This window comes from Emydura macquarii, unplaced genomic scaffold, assembly GCF_026122565.2.
Source record: "Emydura macquarii macquarii isolate MOO-44397 ecotype Brisbane River unplaced genomic scaffold, CSIRO-AGI_Emac_v2 contig_2422, whole genome shotgun sequence".
Lineage (NCBI taxonomy): Eukaryota > Metazoa > Chordata > Testudines > Chelidae > Emydura > Emydura macquarii.
The window spans coordinates 280,645-303,598 of record NW_027132559.1 but is presented as its reverse complement, the minus strand read 5'-3'; the positions used below and the strand labels follow the sequence as shown (position 1 = coordinate 303,598).

The window sequence follows — 22,954 nt, the reverse complement described above, 5'->3', positions numbered from 1 at the left end:
TCATACAGCAAAGCTACACCGAATTGAACACACTCAAGCGTAGGGGGTGGGTATAGGCTGTACCACACATCCAAAGTTACACAGCAAATCTTTTTCTTCCTATACACTTACACATTTCAGTGCATTTATTATACATTCCATTACACATTTTTTGATTGGATTGGTTCCTAGAAAGGAACAAATCCCTCTTCAGCATGCTCTGTTCATTCACTATCCACATTCAGCCTAATCTTTACCTTATCTTTACATTCCTGACTTATTTTGTTTATTGTTATTTTGTTTGTAGTAAATGGTTCTCCCTCGTATCTTGACTAGCTCAGACATTCTGTCTCTTAGCTTACTGGCCCATTTACCTATGTTAGTTAGCATAAACATTCTGTTTTCAGCCTATCCCTGTCTTCCAAGAAATGAGGCCTCCTCCATGTTTAATTACTCACATCAGGCTAGGCCTGCATTTCTACACTTAGCACATTGTGGGTGCTGCCAGAAACAAATAATGGAGGCTGCCCAGTGACAGTCCACACTCTACCATGAGCTGAGAATGACATTAGTGAAATGCACTCACTGTCCGGAGACAAGGTGCTTGATTGATGCAGCTAGCTATATTCTTCCATTCCCCATAGCTGCTGCTACAGGGAAACAGTGTTCTGCTTCATAGGAGATTCCATATATGTAAAACTGTGGGTGGTTGCATGACACAGAAGTTTGTAAATAAACGTTTAGCAAACAAATAGGAAGGATGGTCTAGTGGGTTGGATTGGGTTCTAACCTAGTGCTTATGAGACATCAAGTCACTCCTCTGCCTTGGATTCCTTGGATTAGTCTCTCTGTGCCTCACTTCCCCATCTGTGAAATGGGGATAATAGTACTTCCTTCTTGCACAGAGGCGTTGTGAGAAGAAATACATTAAAGATTGGGAAGTGCCTAGATACTGTGGTAAATGGAGCCACATAAGCACCTCAGAGGGATAGAACAGAGAAGGATACACTTTTTTTAGCTGAAAAACTTTTCTCCATAAAAAAAGTTAAAAAAACAATGTTAGGAGCATTGTTTTGTACTTCTGATTTGGATTACAGTTGCACCAACAGGCCCTGTGACGGGGTGAACATAGCTCACTCTGGATTAGGCAGGGGAGGGGTTAATTCCCAGCAAAGAGAGCCAAGGAGTGTGCCTTCCCCATTCCCATGGAACAAGCTGTGCTTGCTAATTGAGGAAAGAGTTTCCAGCTGGGCTCAGGAAGAGCTTGGGAGCCAACTGCTTTGGGCTGGCCAGAAGGAAGCAGGAAATATCTTGTTCCTTTTCTTATCAGCCTGGGCAGATAGTGGAGCTGAGCATTACCCAGAACTAGAATTAGATTGAGCATGTTCGGTTAGAGGACTACGTTACAGAGTCTGTGCTCTCAGTTGAAGCTGGTTTGCTTTTCCTTTACTTTAATTACTCTCAGATGAAGACTCCTCTGGTGGGACTGAAGTGAAGGCTTAAGAGACAGGTAAGCCAGCCAGTAGAGGAAGCAATCCTGAGTGAAGTTTGAGGCTGGAGTAGTGTATATTTGTTTCATTAATTAGGGCCATGGGGCCGTGTCTGCAACAGAGGGACATAATAGGTTTCCCTGTGCCTCAGCTGTGGCCAGCCCTGCAATCAAGGGGTGAAGGAACATTTGTGAAGCCCTTATGCTGAGAGGAGAATGTTTGGCTTATGATGTCTTTTGTTTGGACTGTGGAGAAGCCCATTCCTCCCTTAATTGAGTTGGAAGGCAAAATCACCCTACCAGCAGAGTGAGTCTGGGAGCCAGCACAGGGAAACCAAGCCATGGGCATATGTGAGGTCAAAGAGGTAAGCTGTACCCTGAGAGGCCCCAACTGAAACTAGGGCCCTGTCTTGTTAAGTGCTTTGTGAATACCTAGTAAGAGACAGTCCCTGTCCTGAAAAGTTTATAAGTAGAAAAGACAGACAGTGTTTCCCGTTTGATGAACTGTGTGACTCTTCAGCTTTCACATGTGGAAATTCATGCAGAAAAAATTGCTGCTTTTGACCACTTTCTTGCTATTAAATACCAAATCTTCCCCGTGCCAAGCCCAAACAGGCACAAAGGCAATGGGCAACACCTGCTGGAGTCTGCTATGACCTCTGTTGACTCTGTGGTGCACTGAGCTCCACAACTGTACATAAGGGAGGGATTTGGCTAGTGACTGTAGCTACAGCATATCCTTGCCCCCAAAATGTTCTCTGTACTGCTGTGGATAGAGCTTCTGGGAACGTAGCTCCTTGGGTTGCCAACCTTATTGCACTGTTGTCCTATTCCCCTCCTCCCATGCATCAGGATTGCATTATTTATCAGGTAGAATTGGGCAAAATATTTTGGCCAAAGCTTTTTTTGGTGAAAAATGCAGATTGGGTGACGCCAATATATTTTGAAAATTCATGTATGTTTTGCCTAATTTGGTTCAGTAGACGAAACCCACTAAAAAACCCAAATTTCTGAAAATAATTGTTGCTTTGACACTTTCTAAACAAAATGCTTTGATTTTTGGGGGCGTGGTGGTTGAAACAACTTTTTGTTTCAAAGTGTCCTTTTAATTTTATTTAAAAAATCATCCAAATCAAAATTTTTATTTTGAAAATCTCAGTGAAACTTGTCACCTGAAATTCCGTGGAAACAGATTCTTTTTTTGGCTCCACCAATTTTTTAAAATAGTTTTTGATTCAATCCCAAAATACTTTTTTTCAGTATTTTTGGAATTGCCAGGGAACCAAAAAAATCTGTTTATTCTCACAGCTCTAGTACCCAGGCCTTATGTGCCCTTTAGTGAAGCATTTTGCAGCCCATGGTCTCTATGCTCTGTGGAGTGGAAGGTGGGATTGCACATATTGTACCTCACTAAATCTCTTTCTAGTATTCATCTTAAATTGCATCTTTTCTCTCTTGAGTCTCTCTTCCTCTGTCACTGGCCTTCTATGAATGAGTGCTTATATTTATTTCCCATGCAGTGGCCTTTACACCAGTGTTCTCTAGGATTTACATTATATGTTGTCTGCTGTCCTTTATTCAGCTCTGGAGGCCATATCAAGATGTGGTTCGCATGAAAGATTCTTAAAAAAAACAAACTGTATTGTGTATGGGAAAGAGGTGGGTAGGGAAGGGGGGAGTGTTCGTGTTTGGAGTCTCTGTCTTGGAGAGGTAAAGAAGAGATCCCTTGTTATGAGCCTTGGAATTGGAGTCAGGCAGGGTCAGGGAGGGTGCATACACTCAGATGCCTGCAGCCCCCAACTGCCCCCAAAATAAATTTAAAAAAAAAATCCATTGGGGCAGTAATGAAAAGCGTCTGAGCACTGATCATGAAACTGTACCTGGCAGCATAGGAAAGTTGCTCACAGAAAGGTGTCAGCTTCAATCATAGCACTTCTCAGAGATGGCGGTATGGAAGAAATGGAGGAACCATCAATTTCCTTGTCATAAGGGCTTCTGGCTTTTATAGGGAATAAACTCCTGCCCAATAAACAGTTTATTTTTAATTGCATTATTTTCTAATACCCTCATCCTTTTTCCCCCTATACCCATGTCCAAAAGGAGGGAGATAAAACCTCTTGGCTTGTGTAATATTTGTATTGCTTTCATATTTTGGGTAGACCCTCTCCCTGTCCCAAACCAGGATTCTGGTATGGCCACAGCAGAGATGGCGCTGAATCCATCATGATTTACACATTACCCAGAGCTTGCTAAGGGCGGGACTTGGGGAGTTATACATCCGACGTAGTTGTACTCAGTACGTCTAATTGTTAACTTAAAAAGCTTTTTACAAACCTGAGGCACTGTGCTTACCTGGAAAGCATCAGAATAGCCAGTGTTTCAGACACAATGAGCCTTATCAGGATAACTCATTTGAGACTTTAAATGCAGTGTATCTTCTGTAACTAGTCTCTTTGTTCATATTTAGTAGCTGCTTTTTGAAATTTTCAGGGTATGTGGCAATGCCCAGGTATACTGTACTGGCTTTGTATGAGAGAACCACCACAGGATGCAATACGTCATTTAGATGGTCTCTCTGGAAAAAATAGCAGATCAACCCCTTTAGCTCTCTATGTAGCAGCCTGGGTGTCAGGACTCAAAGATCAAACTCTTTTCCCAATACCATATGCTTTGCAGTTGGCTTATAGTCACTGGTGGTCTGCATTGGCAGTCTATTGATGGAATTGAAAGGGATGGTTTTGACCTAAGAAGTCTTATGTGATATGGAATCCCATGGGACTGTCCCTCTCTCCTTGTGCAGTAGCACCAGAGTTCAAAGAAACAACCCCTGGGGCAAAAGGCTGCTGGCAAGGCATTCTCCATTGATGCTTCTCAGCTGTGAAACTCACTCACCCCACTTGGTTGGTCAGAGCTCAGGTCCGTTAACTCTCAGACCACACAGCAAGGCACTCTTCTAGTTTTGATGGATTTTTTGTGAAGGGAGCAGGTTGAAGTACAAAGGATGGTTTGTGTAGGCATGTTTCCATTTTTATGGGTGAGCATTGGGGGTTGGGATAGATAGTTTATCTAGGTTTTTTTTTTTTTTTTTTTTGGGTCCTTGTTAGCTTGAGGTGCTTTTACAAGCAGTTTAACAATTTGGAAAGGGCGAGAAGTCCTGCTTTTACAAGCAGTTTAACAATTTGGAAAGGGCGAGAAGTCCTCTGTTGTCCTCTGTGGCTTGGGTATTGCTATTTGAACGGCTAGATGCTTTAAATACAATAAATGACTGTTCAGTCATGCCTATTAGGCAGAGGCTAATGTACTATTAACCACTCTGTCATGTGATTGGTATGGACCTTTGTAATGCAGCCCCCAATTAAGTGACTGAGGCCAAGACCCCTGTCATGTGACCGAGCTCAGTTTCCATGGATTCTAGAGATTACTGGTATAACCTGCACTGAGGAAGGTGCAGGGCTCCTGTCCCAGAAGCAGCTCTGGGAAAACTCTTATGTTGAACTCTTGCTGCCTCTTCAAGTGAGTCTGAGGACAGCAATTGTGGCTGACCCCTGTCCAGGAGATGCTCTTTGTGTTCTCCTCCCCCTTGAGCTCAGAAGTGGGCTGCCACATTCTAGACCTAAATAAATACTTGAGATGTATATCTACAGCCACAAAAGGTGCCCATGTTTTATCAGGTGGCATCAGAGTTGTCCTGAGAATTGCACAAAAATAACTGGAGGGGAAGAGGCCCAGGTACCAAGAGACTCCTGTTTCTTTGTTGAGAAGCAGGCTGACTCTAATCTGTGTACAGATTTACACACTAGTAACAGCTATGTGAAACATCCAATAAGTCTTGAATGCTGGCCTCAGGCAATATTTTCTGGAAATTACAGAGTATTTCCGATCAACTGAAATCATGGAGAATATCATTGATTTTTATACTAACGAACACTGGGATGAAGAAGGTTTAACCTGGTGGAGGATGTGCAGCATCATCATTGAATAAGTACTGTACTGTACTTCCTCAGACCTTGAAGAATTCCAAGAAAACACATGTTAAGATGGAGTGCTAATATTAATAATTCAAGGGTTAAAAAATGCTCCAGGGTTGTCCTGATTATCCCAAAAGAAAGCATTACAAACCCAGGAAATTCAGAATTAGTTACACTTGAAATAATCCAAGTGGGTTAAGCACAGTTGCGTCTTTCATACAACTTTAACTCTTCCCGGTAGGGCTACAGTACAATAATCATACAATTATAATTAAGGCATGTTAGTGGTCCTGCATTAGATTGTGTTTTTGTTTTGTGTTTTAAAGACTCGTTGTCGCAACAGAGCAAAGTTAAGGCAGTTTGGGAGCCTTAACTGTACATTTCTTACATTAACACATTCAAATTTCTTTCAAGTGTAACCTTAACTTTGAATTTCCTGGATTTGTAATGTCTGGATTTGGGATAATCAGGTGTTTTTAACACCCTTGAATTGCTGGTGTGAATTTTCAACCTTCACTCCATATTAACATAGGTTTTTGTCTTGGAATTTCCTTAGCATATAAATTAGTAAATATGTTATACATGAATACTAAGATTCAAATAGAATGCTACCACGCACTATTGCTAATGGCTTGAAGTTATGAAGTATACTTTAAATACCTCTTGTAGAACTTTAAAGGGCAGATTGGCTGGTACACCAGAGCAGTGAAAAACAGCAGAAGAAAACATTAGCCAGTTAAGCCTGGCTTACAACTGCCTTGCATCACTGGTGCAGTGCAAAATGGCTAACGGGTACTGGTGAGTCTGGCCTCTGATTTGTAATTGTTTTATTGATTTAGAGGACTGTTACAGAGATTGACACCATGTAAAACAGCAGGCTGTTATACATAGCAAGCAAACAACATGCTTACATAGGAAACAATATGCATTTTAATATGGCTAAATATATACATCTAGGAAAAAAGAATGTAAGCCATATTTATAGGATGGGAGCCTCTAACCTGGGAGACAGTGACTCTGCAAAAGATTTGGGGGTCATAGTGGAAAATCAGCATAAAATGAGCTCCTAGTGTAACATTGTGGCCGAAAGGGCTAATGTGATCCTTAGATGCATAAATGAGAATACCGAGTAGGAGTAGAGAGGTTATTTTAACTCTGTATTTGGCACTGGTGCAACTGCTGTTGGAATACTATGCCTAGTTCTGGTGGTCACAATTCAAGAAGGATGTTGATAAATTGGAGAGGGTTCAGAGAAGAGCTATGGGAATGATGAAAGAATTAGAAGACATGCCTTATAGTGATAGATTAAATGAGCTCAATCTATTATATTTAACAAAAGAAGATTGAGGGGTGACTTGGTAACAGTCTATAAGTACCTACATGATGGACAATTATTTGATAATGAGCTCATCAATCTAGCAGTGAGAGGTATAATCTGATCCAATGGTTGTAAATTGAAGCTAGACAATTCAGATTGGAAATAAAATGTAATTTTTTTAATAGTGAGGGTAACTAACCACTGGAATAATTTATCAAGGATCGTGGATTATACATCACTGTGATTTTAAAAAAGGGTTGGATGTTTTCCTGAAAGATTTGCTTTAGGAATAATTTTGGGGGAAGTTCTGTGGCCTGTGTTATGCAGAAGGTTAGACTAGATTATCACAATGGTCTCTTCTGGCCTTGGAATCTATAATTTATAAAGAAATGGTGGTAAAAGCCCAGTCCCTGATTTTTAAATGTTCCACCTCAGGTCCTACTTCAGTTCTCTGGGCAGTGCTGCTCAGGCAGCAATACCTACGGTAGTTCTTCAAGCACTGATGCTCCAGCTAACACGCAACCATGGAACCTCCTGAGCTGTTTATTTGTCCCCATCAGTAGCCTGTATAATCATAACAATTAAATAGAATCCATAATAGTTTGGCTTGTTACAACGTAATTTCTTCAAGTATAGCCTATGTGCAAGATTTCAATTTTAATTATAAGGGAAGTTTGAAGTCTGTTGCCCTAATGATCTCTGGAGTAGACTGACACAAACATTAAATATCTTAAAGAACTCAATCTTTAATTTTCTGTCTAACAGATTTACTTTTAAATTCTCCAAATAGTCATTCTGTACTCCAAATGCTGTAAGTTTGGGGAAGATATGTGTTTTTCCTATATAAAAAGGCTGAGTTCCATTTTGCAGCTAAAACAGGGATTCGGCCTCTAACAGTGGAATTGCCACTGGTGCTTCCATAATGCAAATAACTATGGCTGATCACATTTTTCATATACTTCATCTTCTCTATCATGTGCCACACTCTGCCCTTGAGGGTACATGTGCAGTATTACTGACTGGAATGGGAGCAAATCCTGTGCTTCCCAGGGCAGACTTGAGCACTCTGACACTGAACTCTACAGATTAATACAAAAGAACCTCTTTAATTCTTAGTAATAACCAGTAGGCAAACTGCAACTATGGAAATCTATCAATCAGTTCTTAATGTGAGGATATGGTATTGTAAATTGTAGTCTAGTCATGTAGTATGAGAAATGGCATTATTTTCTGATCACACTATACTTGGTTTGGTGGCAGTTGTGCTGTAGTATATTTGTATACCAAAATGTGATCCCTATTACTAATTCTCTAATTAAAGACCTAATAGTCTCATCACACTAACTGTCAATAAGTGAGGCTCTATTGCATATTTTCACATCTGTCCTTGCAATACATCTTGCAGCCTCTCCAGCAGAACTAATCCGAACCTGCAGCACCCTTAACATCTTGCTCACGTTTTGTTTGCTTGCAACAATTTGATGGCTGTCAGAGTCGCAAAGTGTAGTGAGACCACAATGCAAGTCTTCAAATTAAAAAGAAGTAATTGGCCAAATCCAGCTGTCCATGGGTGTTTAGCCTGAGCTTGAATACATGTACACGTATCTAGCTTACAGCTGATGGTGACCTGACTGAAAAATCAATTCTGCAAGACTTGTTTTTTGAATTTAATAAACAGTTACAAACCTGCTTCACTAAAACTCTGACTAAATGAGTCCTCCCACTTCGCAATGTTCTGTCAGCTGCCCCCTTCCTTTCTTTGCCCCACACAAACACCCTATGGGATGCCCTAGCTGCATGGGACTACCAAGCTATCGGTAAATCCCTAGTTGTCATTCCAGGGCTAAGATTTGTCAGGGGAATGCTGGAGAAAAGATGATTGATTGGCTCCGGACTTGCTGTCTCTTTAGACACAGTCTCCTTGCCTGGCATCTAGTGGAGATAGGGATGTACACATGGGCACATGCATTCCGGCATCTGGAAATCATAATCAATATACCCATCCAAGGCTGGCCGTCAACCAAATGGCATCCGAGGAGCACTTTCAGTGCCCCCATCTCCATTTGTTAAACATTTTAATACCTCTTTTTTTGATTTGTAGCCCATTTCACAACTTTGATTCACGATTTGCATGCATGATTTATCCCTATCATATAAGACGATAAATTTGCACGCTAGGATCTGTAAATCTGTATTTATTCATGCCATATATCAGTAAATTAAAAAGTTTGTTTCTTCTAAGATAATAGAAATTTCCTAATTTTAAGAATAACTGAAATGTACTAACATCAAGAAATTGAACTGTGCACCAATATTGGGTAGGCCAGTATTAAATAGTGTTATAGTAGATGACAAGTTTGAGGAAAATGTAGTTCTCAGAAAATCTGGAAGGTTCCATTAGATTCTGCAAAGGTCCAGAACATTCTAGGAGGTTAGTGGAAAAATGAATCTACATATGGAATACCTGAAACATTTTACTTCAAACATTCTATTTTCCCTTTTGTTGCAAACAGCAAAAACTGAGCCTGGCACCACCTAAGCTCGGCACCCCAGGCAGTCGCATGAGTCACATGCCCCTAAATCTGGTCCTGTACCCATCTGACTTTGTTTATAGACACTAAATGCCCTAGAGCAGCATAGCAGCTGCAGCCTTGGAAACTGGACCAAAAGATAAGTACATTTTTACATATGCTACTGGGAGCAGAGAAGGAGACTGAACATGTATAAGAGTGGGCTGAGAACTGAACTCCATGCTGAGTGATGTGTGCACTTAGACAAAATATATTCAAGACTTTCTCAGCAATCTCAGGGCTGCTTTTGTAGACTATAATGGGATTTTATGATAGCCTCATCTTTGATGGTATTGAATTAACATCACTACTCATTCTAGCTTATTATGTGTCCTGCAATACCTGTCGTGTCTCTCAACCATCTACAGCAAATAATGACTCCAGCTGTTATAAAGGCTTCATGCAGATACAAATCAGAAATAATCTCACAGAGGAAAAATTTGAGTCCAGTTCTGCCCTCTGTTATCCCCATGCAACTCCCCTGGCTTAATAAATATGAAGGAGCAAATTTTCCCTTTGTTTAGCAATTTGATCCATATGTTCCTTTCCCCCTTATGTACAGTAGTGTAGAAGGGAGCAGAAGAAAAGGCAAGACATCCTCTCCCCTGTCTTTCTCCCCCTGATCCTCCCCTTCCAAAAGAACCCCTAAAACCCTAACTGAAACAGAATTTGATATAGAACATGATTTTGCTGCTCTCAGGGCTTGATCCAAAGCCTATTGAAGTCAAAGCCTGTTGATTTCAGCAGGCTCTGAATTAGGCCCTAACAGGAAAGCGTGCTGCATAAAGTAGCTGTTTCCCAGAATCCATTTGGCTACACCCCACTCCCCAGGCCATGCAGAATAGAGGCAACGACGGTAGATGGTGGTGGGAGAGCATATTGTTTGCCTTTCCCCTCTGTTCTGTATCCCATTCTGTGAGCTCTGTTTATAGAAGCAGCACTGCCCCATCTTTGACTGTAACAGATCATGGATGGGGCTGGGGTCTGGTAGACCACTAGCCAATAGGAGCCCAGCATCTGTGCTACCATTGCAGGGCAGAGGGAATGGAAGTCTTTAGAGGTGGGTGGAGCAGAGGGGGGGCTTTAAGTCTTTGAGGTCTGTGACACCTGCCCTCGTTATTCTTATGTATACCAGGCTACAATGGAAGTTATGGCCATGACCCCAGTGGCTGGACCACTAGTTTAGAGAGGTCAAAGTGATGAAGCAGCTCTTAAAGGTTTGGCCATTTTGGGAGTCCACTGCTCCCTTTCAGTGCAGGCGTGAGTAAAAGTAGAGCACGTGGCTCTTGAGTTTTCTTTGCCAGGTCCAAATTTACAACGTCTTTACTAGCCTTTTCACTACTGTATCTAGCAATCACTAAGGTTTGATGGCACTTTTGAGCACAACCCTGAACAAGGGGTGGGGCATAAACAGCAGCATCTCCCCCCAAAAGGCGCTCTTCTTCAGACAGCCCTCTACTTCACAATTCCCTCCTGCTTTCCCCCTTGCTATGAGGTGTGAGACATGGTGATTTTGCTGCTACCTTATACTAGCAGAAGCTGTGATGCCCCCATCTGCGCGCACACAGACACCATCCCTTATGTTGGCTGTGGAACGCAGCCAAGGCTCCACTCAAATTCTTTCTCCCCTAAGGAGGCATGTAATCCAAGTCATAGTCTCTTCCCAAAGAACAGAGTGCATTGTATAGCTGTGTCCTGATGCCCTTGCCACCATATTAACAATATTGCTACACTCTATCTTTAAAAAGTATTCTGAAAACCGTAGACAGAGAATAATGGCAGCACATAGTTACTGGGCCTAGTGTGAAATGGAATGCATGAGGTAATGCTTTAGATTTGACACACATTGTTTCAATTTCAGAGCAATACTGGGCAATAACATGGAAATGATATAGGTATCACGTCTCATCTTCAAAGCACTTTTCATACACTAACTAATGGGTGTAATGTTAGTCTTTTGAATTGGTCATATGCTGGGATTACATTTGGTATCAAAAACAAAGGTTCAAGTTTTCAGCTACTGTAATGATTTTGAAATGTCAATTCCAAATTAATGGGTTTAAAATGGGTAGCAAAAGCCTAGATACATACTAAGAATCAAACTCTGCTTTTGGTTAAATGGATATAGTATTCTTTGAAGTCCATGGGAATTGTACCCATGTAAAGGAGAGCAGAGTTTGACTCTCACTCATTTAGTCTCAGACATGCAATGTGCATCATCTGTTTTTTCACAAGATTAACATCTGTCTCCACATGCAGAAGGCTGTCAGTTTACTAGAACCATAATAAGCACCACAGCATCTGCCATCAGATTCTGGTCCTAAATGTCACGCTTAAATATCGATGATATGTTTATGTATTCCTACGGTCTACTTCTATTGGAACATCTACTTTAGGAAAACAGTTTCTATTGTGCTGTATTGCTCAGGTCAAGAGTGCTCATTTAAAATGTCAAGACTTCGTTACAATACACCTTTATTTTCTGATTTATGTATTTCCTTAAATTTTTTTAAAAGGAGCTTGTAGACCTGTGTGTGTGTGTGTGTGTGTGTGTGTGTGTGTGTGTGTGTGTGAAATACATACAATATGGGTTCAGTTGTGTGTCTCTGCAAGCCATGAGGAAGGGGCAGCAGGTTGCCATGCTGCCTCAGGAGGAGACCAGGAATGAAGTTGTGATTCAGTCACAATCTGACTCCTGGTTCCCCCTTGCTGTGAAGAGCCTGGGGAGAGCACTCTGCCCCAGCCCCATGCTTCATGCACACTACTTCCCCTGGCATGATGGCCAGCATAGCCAGGGCCGTCCCTAGGGGGTGCAGGGCCCGGGGCAAATCATATTCCCTCCTACACCCCTGCCACCAGGGATGACTGACTGGCAGCTGTGCACCCCAGGCCCCGATGCATGTGGACTGCAAATCATGGCCAAGCCAGGCTGCTCCTGCTGCTGGGCCCAGGTGAGCAAGGGAAGTATGCAGTGGCTGGTTGTTGAACCATCGGTGATGTGTACAGGGGGTGCAGCGCAGGCGCACTGCAGCACAGACTCTCTCCCTTCCTCTCCCGCAGGGTGGGGATGGGGGGGGGGGGGTCACTGATGGGTGCATGTGAAGAGATGTAACATGACACCATGATGTTGAAGCATAGGTCCCGTGCCCCCCAAAGCGTGGGGCCTGGGGCGGTCGCTCCAATTCACCGTACCCTAGGGACGGCTCTGAGCGTAGCTAAGGCTGTGTCCATTCCCCACCCATGTATGGGAGGAGGTGTTCCGGCCTCATGATGAAGGGGTTAGCCGATGAAGGGGTTAGCCAATGCAGGGGTGTAATGGAGCTTTTTATACCTCCCCACAGAAGTGAAGCCAGAGCCACAATCTGGTCCTATATAAACATGAGACAAACTTATAAAGGCAACATATTGCTCATTCAGGGTCCAATTGTGCAAAACACGGAGCTCCCTTAATGCCCCATTGAATGCAGTGGAAGTTCAAGCCACTCTTGATGTGACACAGGATCAGGCCTCAGGTCTGTCATAATTGTGAAAACTACTCCCATTTCAGCTTGGCCTACAGGACTGGGCACTTCTTGTATTTGCTGCATTAAGGAAACATGGGCCTTGATCCGTTCTCTCCAACAAGAGTTGGAGCAGATCCATAAAGCTGTATTTATATTTTGAGATGACTATGCAACTCATCATAAACATCAATATAATCATACAGTAATTGATTGATTCCAAGTTGTCATTTAAAATTAAATGATGATACCTATAATACAGCCAAGTCACACATTGCTCCGATCCCATCAACCATTGTAGGAAGTGAAGGAGGCTTTCAGTGTTTGTTCAACTGTTTCATTAAATTCCAACTTCTTTTAAAAGCATGGCTGTCCCTATTCTCTCTCACTGTCTTGATGCCACAAGTGCCCTTTGTTTGCCCCCAGACTTCATTCCTTTTTACTCTCAGGCACCTTTATCTGGTCCAATGCCCCTTGCAGCTCCAAGCTCATGCTGCTCTTTCTCTACTATAAACTTATTATTCTCCATACATAGTAACTAACACATGACTTGAGGGGCAAGTGTGTGTGTATAATATGTGTATATATAAAATACAAGAATAGAGTACATCATTTGTCTCTTAATGGACCTCTCAGCAAAACCCCTGGAAACTGATTTGATCTCCACAAAAGCATCTGTTCCTAAGTTTCCTGTTCAGTAAACTGTACTGATTTCTGCAAAGCATCTATCCTGCAAACAGTGCCCCTGAAGTGTGGCTTGGGGCAGTCCTGTCAGAGGAGGGAAGTGGTATGAAAGTTCTCTTCTCAAGAGAGCTCCATACTAGAAAAAGTGTCTAGCCGAGAAATGGGTGATCGTTTCGGCACTACTACCTTCTAATAATCCCTCTGATCCTGGACATGCAGGCCATCAAAGATACCAGTACTAGGATCATTGGACTCTACAGCCATGTTCCTTCATGATGAACCTACAGGGCAGCATAGCTGAATACTGCTTTCTTTTCCAGTGGGGAGAGGGAGAAAGGGCCTGACTCCTACCAACATGTACTAGGTGCCATGCTTTGTGTGGGGGAGATGTTTGGTGGGATGCAGCACTACATGCTGCCATATACACAAAGGGTTAATTAGCTTTCCTTTCCCTCTCCTTGCACAAGAGTTTTGGAAAAGGATATAAGACAGGCTGCTGGAGGGGGGGAAGGAAAAGAGGGCCCTGTAAAGGGGTGTATTACCCCTTTAAGAGGCAGGCTGGAGGCTGCAGCTGGGATAACCTGGTGTGTCATCAAGAGGCCCTGCCTCACCCTAGGGCTGGGCTACATACACAGGAAGATGAAGAGTGAGGACTTGGGAGTAGAATCAGGAAGGTTTATAGCAGGTGAGGGTTTTCCTTACAGGGTCTAGGAGACTGGCCTAAATAGAGATTTTGTATGTGAACTTTAAGTTTGGGAGCTGAATGAGGGCACTGAGGTGAGGACCTTATGAACTGTCCTGTCCTGAAAACCTACATGCTACTTGTTAGTGTGTTGGCTTCTCTTTGCCTGGGGCTGTTAAAGTGAACTTATAACTGTCTCAGTCAGGGGAAATTAAGGCAGAGCCCCACAGGAGGCTACGGAGGGACTGCCCATACTCTTACAGGCTCACATCCACAACAATATATAGGCTCTTAACTTCCATGATTTTGGTGGAAGTTAGGAACCTAAATACCTTCATGGATCTGGGCCTGGATGCTTGTAGGGATGCAAGACTTTCTACCCAGTGCGATAGGGCTAGGATTTCTCTTCTCCTGCCAGGAAACATATCAAGATCCATGACACTGGAGACAGAAGACCTGTGTTCCCTGAAGGGACGGTTACTGATCAATCACTCATGGAACGGGGATGTGGAGTGATAGACCGGAAGCAACTCAGCCATGTGGACGGAGCTGTGCATAGGGCTTAATAAAATTCCACTTGTTCAGCTAAACCTGCCTTCAGCTTCACTCATTGCTAATTGGTCCTGGCTGCTGATCCCTTGTTTTATGATTTGGTGCAGGGAGGTGTCCATAAGTTACCTCACCAAAGAGTGTTATGTAACATCTTTTATTGGACCAATTTCTGTTGGTGAGAGAGAAACTTTTGAACTTACCCAGAACTCTTCTTCCGGTCTGCTTTGTGTGGCTTGAAAGCTTCTCTCTCACCAAGTTTGGTCCAATAAAAGATGTTATCTCACCCACCTTGCCTCTCTAATAGCCTAGGACCAACATGATGACCACAACATTTTTTGGTGACTTTCAAGACCCAACCACCCCTTGTAACACAAATAGATGTGCAAAACTAAGGGTTCTCCCCCCACCCCACCCCAATGCATTATGTAGCTTTTGGATAGCCCCTAATAATGCACCTCCTCATGCCTAGAGTTGATGTTGCAGGGTGTCCCTGGCTTTGGTGTCCCCTCTAGCCACTTCCTTGGCCCAGTGATGGCCTCTCCCACTCTCCTTTCCCAAGTATCTGGATGTTCAGTGGCCTGGCCTCCAGCCAATTTGCATAAATTCACTCCTCTTCTGGGGTAACATGTCCAAACAAAACTAAATACTCTGTCTTCTGCTTCTTGGCCCTTACTCCTGGGCCTTGCAGAGTGTCTCCTATATTACTTTCTTCTAGCAGGTTTCCCCCACTCTCTTCCTTCCCCAGGGACTCTGGCAGTTTACCTCTGGGATCTTGCTACTTTCACCTACAAACCCCATCTCAGGACTCTTTCCCACAAGGTTCTACACTGTTCCCTGTGGGTCTTCTGGCCCGACTTCTCCCAGGCCCTTCCCAGAGAGGAACCCTCCTTGCTTCTCTCTCCTAGGTCTTTCTTCCCCTGACTAAGACTACAACAGAGCTGAACTCATGCAGCTGGGATCCATCATTCTAATTAAACTCCATTACACCCATATGGGATCACTAATTACCATTATGTTGCTAGATCACCAGTGAGGCTGAGGGACAGCTGCCAAGTCACAGGCAAGGTTGAGCCCAGCTTGTCTTAAAGGGCCGGTCAGCCTGTGACACTTGGGTCTCCTGCTGAATAGGCCCTGCTGCCTGTTTGTTCTGTTCTTTTCTCTGCACAGTCACACGCAACAGTTCACAATTGCTGTGACTTGGCTTTTTAACCTGTTTCTAAACTCTCACTAAGATTTCCAGCAGGATGGATCACTAAGATTGAGAGCCCTCAAGGCGAACATTCCTGGCCTGAGTGCAATTTACACTCAATTCATCTCTGCCAGTCAGAATTTCTCATGCCAAAAGGCTATACCCCAACTTCCGGGAACCTCATGAATGTGGCACAGGAGTCACAGGGAGGCACGCAAATCAGGGTGCCTATTCAGAAGGCTGAGGGGTCTTGCATTAGCACTGTTGCAGACCTATAGATATAACAGACAGGTAGCGATTGCCTGAAGTATCCTACCCTTTCCACTGGGAAAGGGGATTCAGATCAGGTATAGCCTGTGTGGACTGTCTGGAGTGAAAGGAGAAAACCACCTGCTTGCAAAGGGTGTGTGTGTGTGTGTGTGTGTGTGTGTGTGTACATCTCCTCCTATTATAGCACATCAGCTAATCCTTGTTTAGTATCCTCTCTGTGCAATTCCCAAGTAAACAGGAAAGATAATGAAGCTGTTTGCATTGAAGGCTTTGAAAAAAGAATACATTGCAGTCAATCTGTAGGAGTAACCACAAGAAATGTGACTTTTTTTTTTTTTTTTTTACTGCTGTCCCTATTAAGATGTTATGCCTGGATTAATGGGATCAGACAGTAGTTCCAATGTAGAATGTGAAATTAGAAAGGTATCTAGGTATTTCTTAGGGACCGGTGAACCCAGAGAAGTGAAGATTTGGGTTTGGTTATTATAAAGTTCAGCAAACTCCCTCCGGAACTGCTCTCCAAGATGCAGGCTTCTCTGAGTTAGTGTCACAGTACAGTAATTGTATTGCAACATTTAAGTGGTAGCTTCATCATGTTGGAAGGCTACATTGCAATTCTTTCTTTGTAAAGTCCAGATTTGCAAAAGCTAAGGCTAGGTTCAGCTGGCTAGAATACATGTTGAAACATTTGTAGTTTCAGCCAAACAATTTCCCTAGCCCTGTTATCTAGAGTCCATGTTTGGCACAACGTAACATGTACCATCAATGGTTTCTTGCAGGATAAATTGAATTTTGAAAATATTGTAACAAATCAGTGGCTATCTAGGACTTCGTGACTGTCACTACGCTGCATACTGCAGCCATGCAGAACTTCTGTACAACAGCAAGGATAGAACTCTGCTCCCCTTACTCTGAAACATACCAGGGGAATTAATGTGCATCTGTGTAGGGCTTGTGACCTATAGTTGACCAGTCTTAACTCCATCCAGTATAGGGCAGTGGTACACATCTATACCATACAGGTCACTACACTATTTTAGAAGAAACATGTAAATTCTACGAATGCTTTTTTTCTCATTTCATCCAACCTTGAAAATGTGTGATTCAATTGCATGAAGAATACAACTTGTCCTAATACTGGCTCCAGCAGGTAGCTATAGTACTCTGGAGCTCTTGCCACTTACATGTTTTGGAGGCATTGTGCAACACAAAAAAACTGTGCCTTAGTATGCTAGGAAAACAAAATTGGAAAGATGATGTTCTTTCTTCTGCCCACTAAAATCTTGTTACTACAGTACATTCGTTGTTGTCCTCTGCCTGTATGAACAGATTCCTCTACAAGTCAGCGTTGATTATGCAAATTAAAACTAGATGCTGCCACTTATCACACCTATTTCAGCACATCTCTTTAAAAAATTGATTTGGAAAGCAAAAGAGAGATTTCTGTAGCAAAACCGGTGAAGTGTTTCACAGAGAAGAGTATGTTGGCAACACTACTGAGCCCAAGGACGTCTTTCTCCTTGCTGAGAGAGACAGAGAAAACACTCCTAATCTATTTATTTATCTACCTCTTACAATGATCATTACTTTCACTCACGGTGATCCGGGTTTGCTTATCTGCTTAAATATCTTCTTAAGAGACGCTACCTGAATATAGAACAGGTGTATCTGGTGATGAAAGTATTCAGGATTAAGAATGGTCATAACACCTCCCATCCCCTTCATACAGTATAGGTCACCTCCACCATATGTATAAATTGACTCTTTACCAGACTTTTCAGTCTAAAATTGACTCGGATCACTTCCTTAATTTGCAAAGAAGAACTTCATTGTTACAGCTGGGTGACTCTTCTCCCCCCTCAAATCTTTCCCCTTTGCCTAGTATACTTTACTTCCAGCCAATGGGCTCCTTCATCTTCTAGGGCTTGGGCACGCATGCCCCAAGAGGCCAGGCTTCAGCTGCAAGAGAACTTTCTTACTGCCTGTGCTCTGAGCAGCTTTGGTTTTTCCAAAGGGAAACATGGGAGAAATAAAGAAGATCAGCTACACATTCTTTACTTTAAAAAAGAACCTGTAGAACATTACAGCGCTGCCCATGTGTGTGGCATGGGGTATATGGAACACCTGTGATCCTTGTGTTAAATAATAGTATTAAGGCAGAGGAGGTGCAGGATATGTGAATATCCTCTAACCGGATATGCTTGCCAGTATGACTCAGCAGGAGCTACCCTAAATCTTTAAAGCAGGGTTTTATAACCCCGTAAACCTAGGAGAGACCTGTATTCTGATACAGGGATTCAGTCTCTGCCACCATGTTACAGTAATAATAGCAAATGGATGTAGTTAACATAAAATGGCCATAATGGGTCAGGTCAATGGTCCATCTAGCCCAATATTCTGTTTTCCACCAGTGGCCAGTGCCAAATGCTTCAGAGAGAATGAACAGAACAAAGTAATTGAGTGGTCCATATCTTGTCATGCAGTCCCAGCTCTTAGCAGAGGTTTAGGGACACCCAGAGCATGGGGTTGCATCCCTGACCATCAATGGCTAATAGCCATTGATGGACCTATCTTCCATGAACTTATCTAATTCTTTTTTGAACCCAGTTATACTTTTGGCCTTCACAACATCCTCCTAGCAACGAATTCCACAGGTTGACTATGCCTTGTGTGAGGAAGTACTTCCTTATGTTTGTTTTAAACCTGCTGCCTATTAAGAGTTCATAAATAATCAATAGACTGAAATGCTACCATGTGATGAGAGTGACCAGCCATAACTTGAGTGTTGGAGTGTAAACTATTCATAACAAACTGTTCACAATTTATCCACAAAAGGGGAAAAAAGTAGTATTAAAAACCTGTAATTTCAAATAAAATTGAGGAAATTGCAATCTGAGTGTAGAAATTCCAGGAGCAAAACAAACGGTTAAATTTGTGAAGTAAAATATTCACAAGTACCATACCTCCTGGAGCGCTGCAGAATATGGGGGAAGCATGGCTCCGGCATCTCCACTAGAGAGTTTGCACCGACCAAGTTTAAGGAAACAATGCATTCCATTAGAGATGTTTGCAAAGAATATTTGGTGTCTGCTGGTGGGATAAAGCAGTGGTTTCCAACCTTTTCTCAGCCGTGGCACACCTTGATACCTTTAATTATTTTGAGGCACACCACCGTATAGTCTCCAAAATAACTCATGAATATTCATGAGCCAATCCAGAACTCTTCAAGTAGTTTTTCAAAAAGTTCCATGTCACGCCAGCTCAGGCCTGATGGCACACCTGTTGGGAAATACTGGGATAAAGTATTCAATGCTGATGTGTTACGAAGGACTGACCAACAGACTTCAGAGACAATGATATGAGAAAGCAGGCTAAAGTGGTTTGGGTATGTTGCATGGATGTCAAAAAACTGCATTCCTAGATAACCCTTGACTGGATGCCACCTGGTGAAAGAAGGAAAAGAGGACAACAGATGAGAGAGAGAAAAATAACTCACTGAGAAAGGTAACACTGTCATGGAAAGAGACTGTAATGGAGCAAGGAACATGGCATTAGATGGATGGAGGTGGGAAGACTGAGTTGCCTCATGTCATAAGGCATGAGAACATCTAATAAATACTCTTACTGGGGAGGGAGCATGTCTGGTGAGGGGAGGAGATCAGGCCATGGCTCAGTCTCTCTGCTTCCAGCTTTTGGAAAGGCTTTGTGGAATCTTTGTACTGTCGCTGCCCCTGTGTGAGGGAGTTGAAGTGGGCGGCGTCTACCAGCTACTTGTGTACTACCTGCTCCTACCCAGTGTAACTGCCAAGGGGCAGGACACAATCTCTCTACAGCTGCATGAAACCGCCCCAGCAACAGCTTTTACTGAAATAAATGCCTCAACGCCTAAAACCGTTGATTTAACAGCTTGATCTAGCTCTAGTATGTAAGTATGCATGGATACTTCTATATCATGACATACAAAAATCCCTTCGAAGAATATTATTTAGGTTGCAAAGTCATGCATGCCGAAGTTAGGAAATACCAGCTTTACAGTTGCCTGTGCGGTCTTAATTCTCCCTTCTGTGTATCCATCCTGAGTCCTGAATGTGTCAGGGATTCTGTGGAAAAAATGTGTGAACGTGTGAGCAGATACTGTACCATAGTGAATATACATAAAGGGCAGAATTAAGGATGCAGAGGTAATTGTTAATATAGCACTTCCTAACTCTTGATGTTTTACTTTGCTATCTCAATAGCATTCTTTCAGTGGAGGGTTTCGTAGAATCAGAAATGGACTATGTGCTGAGTCTGAGAGTGGTTGCAGGGAAACCTGTCCTGGCTTCTTTCTCTCCCCTCTTCCCCCTCCCTGCATTTATAGTGCAGTGTCTGCTGCTGCTTTGGGAGCAGCAGAACTCCAGCACTTTTGATTGTTTGCATTGTCTGTTGTTTTGGCATGCTGCTACGATGTTCCTGAGGAATATAAGGAACAGGAGAGGGTGTTTGCTTGTTTTTAACATTTTATGTCTTATCAAAACGTGAAAGGAACTTCATAGGACCAAGAAAAGGCACTTCTGTAGCCGAAGGGCTTGCCTCTGTTGCATTTCAAAGGCCAAGCAAAGGCAGGGTTAGAGCATCTTAAAGAAAGTTGCAGGAATCTTTTATAATGGGAAATTAGGTAACCTAAGTACAGGGGTTGCTTCCATAATCTTTGGCTGTCTCTTGTGTGTGTCTGTCTTAACTACTTAATATTAAATGAATCTTTCAATTTAGAGCAATGTTTTCATGTGCTGTAGGCAGAGGCTTTTCACCCCATCTGTAAAGCCGTGTGTGGATATAAAATTTGTATCCACATCCGATCTGCGATCCACAAACATTCTGTGGACCTCTGCATCCATGGATATAAAGCAGATAGCCACAGATTTGCAGGGCTCTACCCATCTAAATGGCTTTCTCTTCATTTTGAGGGCTTATTAGATCCTGAAATTATATTTGCCATTTACTGTACCATAAAAATATCTAATTTTGGAGGGTCCTTAATTGTGCAATGTATTTTCTGGTGAGATAAAGAGGCTCAGGGCATGGAAGTATCCTTGATTCATAAAATTTACTTGGCACCACTGAGCATAAGGGTAGTCATGGAAACCTGCTCCTGAAAGCACTCTCTCAGCCCGATAAGAGCCTCAAGTGCTACTGTTTGTGTCCAGTAGGGAAAAGGTGAGAGGAAAAGGTCAGTGCTGAAGACAGTATGTGAAATGCCTTGAGGTGATCCTGGGAAGAGGCATGAAGCAGGTTGGTTGGCTGAGGGATAAATTGCACTGCAGGAGTTACGGAGACAGATAAACCTGGCTATTTGAAAAGCAAGCGTGCTTACAACTGAGTCACAGTGAGCTTAAAATGGAAGGTGGCTAGTGCATGTGGCAGATGCTGCACTAAGCACATGGCCAGCCCAACGTTCATTTGTGCAATCGTCAAAACCAGGATTTGGTGCCTGTCCTTCCATCACTTCCTGCTCTTTCACCTACCATCCCCACACTGCCCTTTCCTATCCCTTGTTTGTGTCCCTCTCTGCTTGATATTCTACAGTGCTTTCCATTACCTTCCAAACATACCCTACTGATGATAGTTGTGCTTCAAAGACTTTCAAAAGATTCTGGGGCTTATCTTAGTTTCAAAGATGCAAGCTGCATGTGATTGTGCAGACATGGAGTCCTGGTGAGCAGAAATTCATACCTCGGCAGCAGCAGGTCAGGAACTTCTGAATGAAAATAGAGACACAGAAATTGCCAGAATGGACCCCATGGTCTACCTAGTCCAGTATCACATCTCTGACACCAGATGCTTTAGAGGACGGTGCATGAAATTCTGCCTAGATGTGGGATAACCTAGGCCCCAGGAGAATTTCCTCCCTAATAGTTAGAGGTTGGCTTAAGCCTTGAAGCATCAGGTTTCATATCCTTCTGAAACCTCATATATTTTTTAACATAACTCTGGATATTCTCATCCATATAAATGTTAAATCTGCTGACTCTTGCTAAGTTCTTGGCCTCAATGACATCCTGTGGCAAGGAGTTCCACAGCTGGTGAGAGAAATATTCCTTTTATTGGCTTTGAATTTGCTGCCTTTCAATTTCTTTGACTCTCTCCTGGTTCTAGTGTGACAAGGTAGGTGGGGGAATATCTCTTATTGTATCAACTTCTGTTCTTTCATTGGACTAACTCTCTAGTTCTAGTATGAGACAAGGAGAAGAGAAATTCCTGATCGGTCTTATCGATACTATCCATTATTTTCAATACTCTTCTCTCTAAAGACTAAATAAGCTCAATTAATTTCAAACTCAATTTTTTATTATCAGAGCTTTTCTATGTTCTTACTTATTCTAGTCACTTGTTTAAACCTAAAATATCCCTTATCAGATGGGGTGGTTAGTACTGTGCACAATATTCCAGATGAGTATGAACTGACATTTTCCATCATATTCCTTGTGCATCTTAGCCCCCACACCTTCCCCTTCTTTGCAGCTGTTTCACTGAGCTGCTGGATCCTTTCCTGAGCTGACACAACTTACTGGGTTCTACACTGACTTTGTAGCTAATTCAAAATTTTCCCTCCAAAGTGTGTGTTGCATTTATCAACAATGAATTGAATCTGCCATCACGTTGCCCATTCACCTAAGTTAGGTCCTTCTCTGGACTCTAATACATTTTTGTATCATCTGCAAAATATAGCATCTCAATGCTCACCCCCTTCTCCAGATTAATAAATATATTAAA

The 22,954-nt window shown here is 42.6% G+C and overlaps 1 protein-coding gene across 1 annotated transcript in view; it reads left to right on the top strand.

The window, feature by feature from the left end:
• The first annotated feature begins 1,371 nt into the window (after positions 1–1,371).
• Positions 1,372–22,954, top strand: part of CTNNB1 (catenin beta 1) — a 265,015-nt gene continuing 243,432 nt past the window's right edge. The window contains exon 1 of the mRNA XM_067561721.1: positions 1,372–1,489. The gene's annotated coding sequence lies outside the window, so the exon portion shown is untranslated. The remainder of the gene's footprint in view (positions 1,490–22,954) is intronic.